The sequence below is a fragment of the Glycine max genome, chromosome 20 (assembly GCF_000004515.6).
Source record: "Glycine max cultivar Williams 82 chromosome 20, Glycine_max_v4.0, whole genome shotgun sequence".
NCBI lineage: Eukaryota > Viridiplantae > Streptophyta > Magnoliopsida > Fabales > Fabaceae > Glycine > Glycine max.
The window spans coordinates 13531165-13543975 of NC_038256.2; positions in this window are offsets into that span (position 1 = coordinate 13531165).

Sequence of the window (12811 nt, forward strand, 5' to 3'; positions counted from 1 at the left end):
TCTATTTTTAACGACGTCTTATTTAACAACAATTCAAAACCATCATAAAAAGACCTTTTTAACCGTCGTTAAAAAACATTTTTTTAGCAGTGAAGGCCTACAAATTCTACATGGAACCACATTAAGATATATCAGTGTAAAGTCCGCAATCCCAAAAAACAAATCCACATTGATAAACAAGCATATATAGCTAAATGGTAGACATCAATTGCAATTTGGTAATTACCTTTGAAACCACAAAGGTATATATCCCTAAAATATATCTTATCTTGTAACAAATAATATATCAATCATATATACCTAAGTCTAAGCCTAAACTAACAAGAGGCTAACTCGGGATAAGGTGAACCTTTAATAGGTTTCTGACCATATTTTCTCCAGGCCCACAAATCAGACGAAACTAATCTCTAGTCTGTTCGCTGTTTGCAACTGCTGGTCCAGGAATAGAAACACCCTTTTTAGCCTGATTCTTCTTGCAGTAATTACACAACTAAAAAAAACAATATATTATTGTAGGTTACTTAATTACTTATTGACTCTTAAACTCTGACCAAACAACGCGCAATATAAAGAAAGATATTAATAAGAATATTACAAAGAGAAATATATAGAATATTCAAGAATAAGTATGAGATCAAGCAATTTAATTTGGTTTTTTGCAGTGAGTGAAGGAATACGATTTTGTGATGATGAGATGATAATGAATGAGGATAGAAGGAATAGGAATTTTCAGGTGGTTTAAAATAAGTTGCGTGAAAGCTCAGTGTGTGACTATTATTGTGTGTGTGACACACCGAGCTAACTCCAACTACTCTACTTTTTTCATTAGGATTAAACCTACCATAAGCCTCATTAAATAAACCATGTTTAGTCCTCATGATAATATGAAACTACAATTTCTCAATTCTCATAATCTGATCAGCTACCTAGCTTAATTGAGCCAGTCAATGGAAACCAATTTGGAAAAGCACAATAAAAGGAACATAGGTACCTAACCCATGCCAAACCCTACTTTCTCTCTACAGTTTCAACTTCACCATAGTGACCACCACTTTCATAAAATTTCACCCCCTAATTCATAATACAAAAATTAAATTCAAAGTATATATGTGATTCATAATTTATGATTCTCATGCAATTAATGTACCTAGAAGCATGAATTAAATTTGATTCGCTGTGCACTTGTAAGATAAACATCATGCAAGGTGAATCCATCGTGTGCAATAACAAACTTGAAGAAAAAGATTAAGAAGAGGTACCTTGAAATTGTATGAAACAACATCACGCAACGTGAATCCGTCATGTTCAATAATAAAGTTAATACTATCATATGGCCTACGGTTGTTCACGTGTGAGATAAACAAACGAAGACAGGTAGTGATCATTATAGGATTTTACACAATATATCTTAGATCAATAATTTCAATACAATAACTTATTGAGACCGATACACATAAAAAGGGCATGAATGGTGCATTTTGCTTCAAGGGTTCTAGAAAGACCTGATTGATCATTATATTTATGAAGAAATTAGGTAAATATGACCAATAACTTTTAGTGAAGGAACACCGAGACTATTTTAGTCTCACAAAAGCAAGAACTACGTAGGTCTGAGTTCCTCATCACAAATTGAGGATACGTAGGAGCAAAAGCCTCACTTTTGTCGACCACCCCACATTTTGCTATCGTGACTTGTGAGTCTGGTGGCACGCGGAGACACTCGATGGTTATCCACACACACGTTTTGCTATCCTGTGACCCGAGAGTCTAATGGCACGTGGAGACACCATATGGTTATCCGCACCCCGTCATTTGTAGACCCCAAGCCCGATTGACACGCAGAGACCAATGTGGTCATCTGCACCCTTTCCGGAGATGTCAGCATCTTCCAGCCGAGACTATTTTAGTCTCACACAGTTAGCAAGAACTACGTAGGTCTGAGTTCCTCATCACAAATTGAGGATAATTAGGAGCAAAAGCCTCGCTTTTGTCGACCACCCCATCTTTTGTTGTCGTGACCTGTGAGTACGTTGGCACGTAGAGATGCCCTATACGGTAACCCACACACACTCTTTTGCTATCTGTCAGACTCAGAGTTCAGTAGTATGCATAGACTAACGTCGTCTTCTGCATCTTTCGTCAACAAGGGGGGAGTGAGCCTGTTGATGCGCAGAGACTAACGTCGTCTTCTGCACCTTTTGTCATCCAGAGACGACGAGTCCGATGACATGCGGGGGTACCGTATGGTAATTTGCACCTTTTCTCATCCCGAGACGGCGAGTCCGATGACATACGGGGGTAACGTAAGATTATCCACACCTTTCGTCAACCAGGGGCAAATGAGCCCGTTGACGCGCAGAGACTAACATCGTTTTCCGCATCTTTTGTGATCCAGAGATGGTGAGTCCGATGACATGCGTGAGTACCGTATGGTTATCCACACCTTTTGCTATCCAGAGACAGCGAGTCCAAAGACATGCGGGGGTACCGTATGGTTATCCGCACCTTTCATCAACCAGGGGCAAACGAGTCCGTTGACACGTAGTGACTAACGTCGTTTTCTGCACCTTTCGTCAACCAGGGGGGAAGCGAGCCCGTTGACGCGCAGAGACTAACATCGTCTTCTGCACCTTTTGTCATCTAGAGACGACGAGTCCGATGACATGCGGGAGTACCGTATGGTTATCCGCACCTTTTGTCATCCAAAGACGGGGAGTCAAATGATATGCGGCGGTACCGTATGGTTATCCACACCTTTCGTCAACCAGGGGCAAACGAGCTCGTTGACACGCAGAGACTAATGTTATCTTCTGCACCTTTCGTTAACCAGGGGTATTGTATGGTTATCCGCACCTTTTGTCATCCAGAGACGGCGAGTTCGATTACATGCGGGGGGTACCGTATGGTTATCTGCACCTTTCGTCAACTAGGGGCAAACGAGCCCGTTGACGCGCAGAGACTAACATCGTCTTCTGCAACTTTCGTCAACTAGGGGGGAAGCGAGCCTGTTGACGCGCAGAGACTAACGTCGTCTTCTGCACCTTTTGTCATCCAGATACGGCGAGTCCGATGACATGCGGGGGTAGCGTATGGTTATTTGCACCTTTTGTCATCCTTAGACGGTGAGTTCGATGACATGCGGGGGTACCGTATGGTTATCCGCACCTTTCGTCAACTAGGGGCAAACGAGCTTGTTGACGCTAGAGACTAACGTCGTCTTCTGCACCTTTCCTCAACTAGGGTCAAGCAAGCCCATTGAAGCGCAGAGACTAACGTCGTCTTCTACACCTTTTGTCATCTAGAGACGGCAAGTCCGATGACATACGGGGGTACCGTATGGTTATCCGCACCTTTTATCACCCAGAGACGGCGAGTTAGATGACATACGGGATACCTTATGGTTATTCGCACCTTTCGTCAACCAAGGCGAACGAGTCGACAGTATCGGGATGATGTTGGTCGTCCGATTCTGATTATTTTTTTAAAAAAATTGTATACTTTACTTTCGTCATCCAGAGACATTCAAGTCCGACGATGCGTGTCATACCCTAATTTCGTCCGGGGACCTTTGCTTGATGACATGCGACCTTTCTTTGGTCCTTGTGAGGTGCTTGGCATCCATCATTGGGCAATTTGTGAAATTCCAGGACATGCCGAAAAACCAAAAAAAATATATTGATGCACAATCCGTAAGTTTCCGTGACACACCGGAAATCAAATGGAAGCATCGTTGCATAATTAAGTGAGGTTCCGTAACATTCCGTAAGTCAAAAGGGGGATGATTATGTAATCCGCAAGGTTCCGTAACATTACGGAAAGAAAACAAGTATCGTTACGAGATTCGTAAGTTTCCGTAACTTTACGAAAAAAGAATCACCAAAAAAGGTAAGGGGGTGAACTTATCAAGATAGGGGTGTAAATAGCAATTCAAATCTAGGCCCTTCTAGAACATTTTGGAAGTTGGGTTGCTTAAGGAGGAAGCAACTGGGCGGCAAGCTCCTCCACGTTTTTGAAAAATGGTTTTCGGGGCTTCCGCGGCTTCCGTAATACTTCCGTAAAATTTCCGAAAACCTTGGGTAAGCATATTCCACTTAACATTGGTAAAAGGGAAAAGAAAAAAGATGAAAATCAAATTCGAAAACAGTTCCGTAAGGCTTCCGTAACTTTTCCGTAAAATACGAAAAGGGGGTGAACTTAGTAATTTGGGTGCGCTTAGAAATCTTCTTCATTAAGTCTTTGGGCGGCAAGCACCTCCTTTTTTTTCTATAAATAGGGGAGGGGGGAGCTGTTTCAAAATGTTCAAGACCCCTTTGGCTATGCATTTCGGCTATTTTGGGCAAAAAACACGTTTTCGTGAAGAAAAATCAAGTCGAAGTACTTCCGTAACGCTTCCGTAAGCGATTCTGTGGAAATTCTTCATCGTTCTTCGTCATTCTTCACCGTTCTTCATCCGTTCTTCGTTCGTTCTTCGTTCTTCAACGGGTAAGTTTTCGAATCCGAGACTTTCAATTCATTTCTTGTTTTGTGTACTTTCACTTTAATTTCGTTTACTTTCAGTTTTCTTTTCTTCAGTTTTTAACGTGCTTTAACCATTTATTTAAGCCGTTTTCTCGTCTAATAAATGATAAAATGAATTTCAACCGATCATTTGTGTTGTAATCTCGTTTAATCACTGTTAAAACGAAATCTAACCGATCGTTCACGCTATAACCTCGGTTAAACCAAAAAAAGTAAAATAATAATAAAATAATCAAAATATCTTGAAAAATAATAATAAAATAATCAAAATATCTTTGAATAAAATAATAAAAAAAATCAATCGGACGTTTTTCTTTGGAAGTTTCCTTGAATGAATTGATTAATAAACCAAAGTGAAACTAAGACTAAAATCAACTCACAAATCAAGTTTTTTCCGAAAAATCACTAAAAACCGTTTTAAGGTCCAACGCCTTAAACGGTCCTCTTTGCTTTTATCGGTTAACATGGACCGTTCAAAAGCATAAAATCAACATGTGACTTTACCGCTTTTGCAAGAACTACGTAGGTCTGATTTCCTCATCGCAATTGAGGATACGTAGGAGCAAAAGCCCCGCTTTTGTCGACCACCCCAAGAGATCGTTAATGGTCCAAATGCCTTAACGTTTCTCTCCTTTCAAAAACAAGAGATCGTTAATGGTCCAATGCCTTAACGTTTCTCTCCTTTCAAAATCAAAAGACCGTTTAATGGTCCAACACCTTAAATGACCTTTTGTTCAAATAAAAAACATATTTTGCAAAAAAGACAAAAAACAAACTTAAACCAAACACTTTGTTCCGAAAGAACTACGTAGGTCTGATTTTCTCATCCCAATTGAGGAATACGTAGGAGCAAAGGGAAACACCCTTGTCGACCACAAAAAGAGAAAAAATATAAAAAGGGTATAAAGGATATAAGGACATAAAAGGGAACGTAAAAATCAAAGTCATGTTTGCACATTCGATTAAAGGTTGCCGTCCCTTGTGACGGACGTGTGGGGTGCTAATACCTTCCCCGCGCGTAAATATAACTCCCGAGCCTTTCACTTAAAAGTTCGTAGATCGCGTCTTTTCCGGTTTTTCCGACGTTTTCCTCAAATAAACGTTGGTGGCGACTCCGCGCGTATTCCTTTCGTGGAACACGCATCCCGCGAGTCACGCGTCGCCCTCCCGCCGAAGGGTAGGTTGCGACAATGCGCAAGATTCTTCTCTGCTAGGCAGGGACAATCGAGTTCGATAGCATGTGGAAACGTCATGGTTATCCCGTTTTAGCGCTTTCAAGGCACTGAAGTTTTGCTGACGCTCCTGCTGCCTTTTCTTTTCTTTATGAATGACAGGTTCCGCTGGTTGGGATATTGATCAACTGAATGATGTTCTGTTCGAACGAAATTAGTGTCTTATCTTTACTTTGATTTTATCTCCAATAAAAGATAAGTAAAGAGAGGCAACTGTCATACCCTAATTTCGTCCGGGGACCATTATTTGTTGGCATGCGACCTTCGCTTGACTGCCTCAAAATGTTTAACACCCACCGTTATGTAATTTGTAAAGTTTTGCAACGTTCTGGAAAGGAAAAACAAGCATTGTTGCGCAATCCGTAAAGTTCCGTAACATTCTGGAAGTCAAAAACAAGCATTGTTGCGCAATTCGTAAAGTTCCGCAACATTTCGAAAGTCAAAAAGAGCATTGTTGCGTGTCATACCCTAATTTCGTTCGGGGATTATTACTTGATGACATGCAACCATTTATTGGCCGCTTCGAGATACTTGGCACCCTTTGTTGCATAATATGCGAAGTCTCGAGACGCGCCGAAAATCAAAAGGAAGTATTGTTACACAATCCGTGAGTTTCCGTAACTTCTTCGAAAGCTAAAAAAGAGTAAATACATGATCCGTAAGGATTCGTAACCTTACGGAAAGAAAATAAATATCGTTACGAAATTCGTAAAGTTTCGTAATGTTACGGAAAAAGAATCACCAAAAAAGGTAAAGAGGGTGCATTTAGTAAAAAGGGGGGGTACAAATAGCAATCAGGCCCACTTGGGCCTTCCAGATTCTTCCTCCAGAAGGCGGTTGCTTCTGGAGGAAGCAACCTTGCTCGCCTGGGCGAGCTGGGTGGCAAGCTCCTCCCCTATTTTGCTATAAATAGGGGGAGGAGTGAAGAGGAAAGGGTTCTGCCTTCTTGGCACTTCGTATTCTCTTAAATTTGCTGAGGAAAATTGTTTCCGTGAAGAAAATCCAACCCGAGGCGATTCCGTAATGTTTCCGTAACATTTCCATGGGTAATTACGCGAAGATTTTCATCCGTTTTTCGACATTCATCGTTCGTTCTTCGTTTTCTTCGGTCTTCAACTGGTAAGTACCCCAAATCGAGCTTTTCAATTCATTCTATGTACCCGTGGTGGTCCCCATTTGTTTCATGAACTTTTATTCTTGTTGTCATTTACTTTCCGTACCCTCTTTTGACGTGCTTCAGTCATTTATTTAAGTCATTTCTCGCCTAATCAAAAATATAAAATAAATTTCCACCGATCATTTGATTTGTAATATCCGTTAATTTCTGTTAAAATGAATTTCGACCGTTCGGTCGTGCCGTAACCACGTTGGAAATAAAAAAAAGATGTAAAATAATAATATAATAATAAAAAATACCCTTTTAGTAAAGTGAAGCGAAAAATCAATCGGACGTTTTCTCTTTGGGATTTCTCATTCTTAATTGAATTGACTAATAACTAAAGTGAAACTAAGGCTAAAATTAACCCGCCTAGTCAAGCTCGTTCACAAAAAAATCACTAAAAAAGGAATTGAAAGTTTATTATCTCAATTTTCCTTACCAAGTAAATGGATCATTTTTAAGGTCCAACGCCTTAAAATGATCACCTTTAAAGTAAAAAGAATCGCTTGATTCACTCTTAACTCTTAAGAAAAAACTACGTAGGTCTGATTTCCTCTTCGATGGAGGATACGTAGGAGAAAAAGCCCCATTTTTGTCGACCTCAAAAAAATAAAAAAGAAATAAAAGGTAAGATAACACAATTTCACAATTCTAAAAAATAGGTTGTTGTCCTTTGAGACAAACGTGAGAGGTGCTAATACCTTCCTCAAACGTAAATACAACTCTCAAACTTAGAATTTTCGTTTTGACCGGTTTCCTTCGGTTTTTCCGACGTTTCCCACAAATAAACGTTGGTGGCGACTCCGCGCATCTTTCCTCCTTTGGAAAGCGCACCCGTGAACCTCGCCTCGCACGCCCGCAAAAGGTATGTGGTGGAAAGAAATGTGTGTAGACTATCGCGACTTAAACCGAGCCAGTCCTAAAGACAATTTTCCCCTGCCACACATTGATATATTGGTAGATAATACGACCAAGTTCGCCCTTTTCTCATTTATGGATGGTTTCTCGGGGTATAATCAAATAAAGATGGCACCCGAAGATGTAGAGAAGACCACTTTCGTCACCCTATGGGGAATGTTCTGCTATAAAGTGATGGCCTTCGGGTTGAAAAATGTTGGGGCAACCTATCAGCGTGCCATGGTGGCGTTGTTCCATGACATGATGCATAAGGAGATAGAGGTCTACGTAGATGACATGATTGCCAAGTCTCGGACTGAGGACGAACACCTCGTCAATCTCCGTAAGCTGTTTGGAAGGTTGCGGAAATACCAACTAAAGCTAAACCCAACCAAATGCACCTTCGGGGTAAAATCGGGGAAGTTGCTGGGGTTTATCGTAAGTCAGAAAGGGATAGAGATAGATCCCGAGAAAGTGAAGGCCATTCTTGAAATGCCAGAACCACGCACGGAGAAGCAGGTTTGAGGTTTCTTGGGTAGGTTGAATTATATCGAGAGATTTATCTCACAACTCACCCCTACATGTGAGCCCATTTTCAAGCTATTACGTAAGAACCAGACAGTCCTGTGGAACGGCGACTGCCAAGAGGCCTTCGAGAAGATCAAATAAAGCCTCGCGAACCCCCCAGTGCTCATGCCACCTGTAACAGGGAGACCTCTTTTCCTATACATGACTATGTTAGACGAGTCTATGGGGTGCGTGTTAGGTCAGCACGATGATTCTGGAAAAAGGGAACAAGCCATTTACTATCTAAGCAAGAAATTTACCGCATGTGAGATGAATTACTCAATGCTGGAAAGGACGTACTGCGCCCTGGTGTGGGCGTCACATCGGCTTAGGTAGTACATGCTCAGTCATACCACGTGGCTTATTTCCAAAATGGATCCCGTTAAATACATCTTCGAAAACCCGGCTCTCACGAGACGAATTGCTAGGTGGCAGGTACTACTATCTGAATTCGATATTGTGTACGTCACCCAAAAGGTGATAAAGGGGAGCACTTTGGCAGATTATTTGGCCCAGCAACCCCTCCAGGATTATCTGCCGATGCACCCGGAGTTCCCGGATGAAGACATCATGGCCCTATTCGAAGAGAAGCAAACGCACAAGGACATAGACAAATGGATTGTTTGCTTCGATGGGGCATCTAATGCTTTGGGCCATGGAGTAGGGGCAGTCCTTGTATCCCCAGATGATCAGTGTATTCCTTTCACGGCTAGGCTAGGTTTTGATTGTACCAACAATATGGCCGAGTATGAAGCATGCGCCCTCGGGGTTCAAGCGGCCATTGATTTTGATGTAAAACTACTCAAAGTGCATGGAGACTCGGCTTTGGTGATACGCCAGTTGAAAGGAGAATGGGAAACTAGGGATCCGAAGTTGATACCCTATCAAACTCACATCTTAAGGACACCCATCCATGTTTCAACTGGCCCCACACGGGGATCTACCGTACATCGAGTTCAGATCTCAAGGCAGGCCAGCGTATTGTTGCGCGATAGAGGAAGAGCGGGATGGGAAACCGTGGTACTTCGATATCAAACATTATGTTGAGAACAAAGAATACCCACCAGGGATTTCCGACAATGACAAAAGAACGTTGAGGAGATTGGCTACTGGTTTCTTTGTAAGTGGTACCATCCTGTACAAACGAAACCATGATATGACCCTCCTACGATGCGTAGATGCCAAAGAGGCGAACTTCATAATTGAGGAGATCCACGAGGGTTCATTCGGGACACATGCCAATGGGCATGCTATGGCAAGGAAGATCCTTAGGGCCGGTTATTACTGGCTCACTATGGAAAGCGATTGCTGCGCACATGTAAGGAAGTGTCATAAATGTCAAGCGTACGCGGACAATGTCAATGTTCCGCCACATCCTCTGAATGTTATGTCCGCCCCTTGGCCTTTTTCCATGTGGGGGATAGATGTCATTGGGGCCATCGATCCCAAAGCTTCGAATGGTCACCGCTTCATTCTTGTGGCAATAGATAACTTCACCAAATGGGTCAAAGCAGCTTCTTATACTAATGTCACGAGAAGTGTGGTGGTCAGATTCATAAAGAGGGAGCTGATTTGTCGATACGGACTCCCTAAGAAGATCATAACTGACAATGGCACCAATCTGAACAACAAAATGATGCAAGAAATGTGCGAGGATTTCAAGATCCAACATCATAATTCCACCCCTTATCGGCCAAAGATGAATGGGGCTGTAGAGGCCGCGAATAAGAATATTAAGAAGATTGTTCAAAAGATGACGGTGTCATACAAAGATTGGCATGAGATGTTGCCTTTCACCCTGCACGGATATAGAACCTCGGTACGAACTTCTATTGGGGCAACGCCGTATTCCTTGGTTTATGGGATGGAAGCGGTACTCCCATTTGAGGTAGAGGTTCCTTCTCAGAGGATAATAGCGGAATCAGGCCTAAAAGAGTCAGAATGGGCTCGAGCACGCTACGACCAACTCAACCTTATTGAAGGTAAGCGGTTGACAGCCATGAGCCATGGGCGCCTATATCAACAAAGGATAAAGAACGCGTTCGATAAGAAGGTGCGCCCGCGCAAGTTCAACGAGGTGGACCTTGTGCTGAAGAAGATGTCCCACGTTGTTAAGGATAATTGAGGCAAGTGGGCCCCGAATTATGAAGGACCTTTCGTTGTGAGGAGGGCTTTTTCTGGGGGTGCCCTGATACTCACCAACATGGATGGCGAGGAGCTACCCTCGCCCGTGAACTCCGATGTCGTTAAGCGATATTACGCTTGAAGTCTGGGGTAATTGAGAGGGCTGTTGCATGTTCTTTTACTTCTGAGTTTTTTGTTCTTCTTGGTTTCCTCCAGGGATTCCCTTTCATTGTATTTGTCTCGTTTCTTTAAAAGAAGAGAAGATGGGTGAGGCTTCAGTCCTCCCTTTGATTTTAAACCTTGTGTTAATAACTTGAGCCCTCTTTGCTCAGTTCATGGGGTGCCCTAAGCGCTTAGATTAAAATTGAACCTAACCAGCCTTCACTAAAAAAAATCATTGAATTAAAAAACATTCATGCATGCACGCACACATGCATATCTTGTAGTAACAGGGGCAGAATCGTCTTAGGCCACGGTCAGAAGTCGAGACAAGTTGACGGCAGAAATCAACCAAGGTAAGATGATGACCCGGTCACGATTGGCCGCATATTGTTTGTTTCCTACTTGCAGGTACTTAGGGACGGATGCAAATGGAGGATAGGGTCACGACCGACCGATCGTCGTCCCTTTCCGGTGCTGGGCAAGCGGAGAACGTCGCTGCAAGGCAGCCCAGTATCCTTTGAATTCACAGTATTTATTACTATTGTTTGTTTTAAATAAGTAATCGACGTCTGATTCTAACTTAAGTAGGTTCGAGTAGGCAGACGCAAACCCGTAAAGGGGGGGAGGCATGTTTAATGTTTCCCAAAAAAAAAAAGGGTACAGGTTAGCTCGCCTAGGCGAGCAACCCCTGTACGAAAATATAAAGGAGTGGAGGGGGAACGTGTTCTTCACCCAAAAACTCTTCCCCCTCACTTCAAAAACTCCCAAGCTCACGGGAACTACAAGAACAACAGCCCCCAAGCTCCATTGTTGAGTTTTTGCTTCCCTTTTCACGCTTTAATTCTCTCCCCACAAGTAAGTGCAATTTCCCTTGGTTATTTGGCTCTCCATTGATGTGTTTTGGTGCTTTAGTTGCTTATTTTTCACAAAATTCATGAAGCAATTCACATCTAAATCCATGCTTGTTTTGTTGAGTTGAGGGTTTGTGTGAGAAGGCCTTAGGCCTATGTTGTATTCTGAAGCAATGGGGCATGCCACATTGCCCCCGTTCTCTTGCAATTTATGTCTAAACATGCGCCCACCGAGTGCTCGTTGAAATGCCCCAATGACATATGAATGTGATTTTGTAAAATCGGGATTATGGGACTGTTTTATATATATGGGGACAGCATAGGGGATTCGAAATGGGTGCCCAAATGCAATTCCAAGCTTAGAAACCCAAGCTCTTAGCTTCAATGCAAGGCCACATACTTATGACTAAGGACCTAAATTTTGGTTTTGGAAGTAGGAAGGCATGAAAATTAGGACATGATTGTGAGAGTTTTTTTACTCGAATTTGGCTGCCCCATGAGGGATACTTTGCACCTAGGTAGCGTGGAAAATACTTTTCAATGGTATGTAAATATGTGTGTAAATATAGGTAGCATGGAAAACACCTTTCAATGGTGTGTATATATGTGAACATATGGCATGAAATTCCTTGCAAAGTGTGAATGAGTATCTTCCTAAATGAATATTGAGGTCGCTTCCTAAATGAATGTATGCTGGCATGGAATTCCCTTTTGAATGCAAGTGTGTGCATGACGTAATTAGCTTTCCAACATGCATATAAATAAATGTGAGTGAAACAATAAAAGTTTGTATGATATATGTTTCAAATATGTATAGGTAGTTTGTGATAGCAAATGTTTAGGATGTGATTAGGTGTAAATTTTGACTCAATGCCTTGAGCATGAGAATGTGTGTTCTTTTCAAAATGCATATATATATGTATGGCAATTAGAATGTGTTGGATGTCCTTGTACGTTGACATAAATAGTAGGATATTCTACACATACGCATGTGCATAAATATTTTACCTTAAAAGTGTGCATGAGTTCATTCTAAATCGGAGGGATTAGCATGTCATTTTTGTGTTAAGATAAGCATTATCTTGTAAAACTAACTTCCCAAAATGTTTGTCTTTTTTTAGGAAATGGCCCCAAGGAAGCTTGCCTCAAAGAGATCCAAGAAAGACAAAGCGGCTGAAGGAACCAGTTCCGCTCCCGAATATGATAGACACCATTTTAGGAGCGCTGAGCACCAGTAGCGCTTCGAGGCCATCAAAGGATGGTCATTCCTCCAGGAGAGACGCGTCCATCTCAAGGATGAC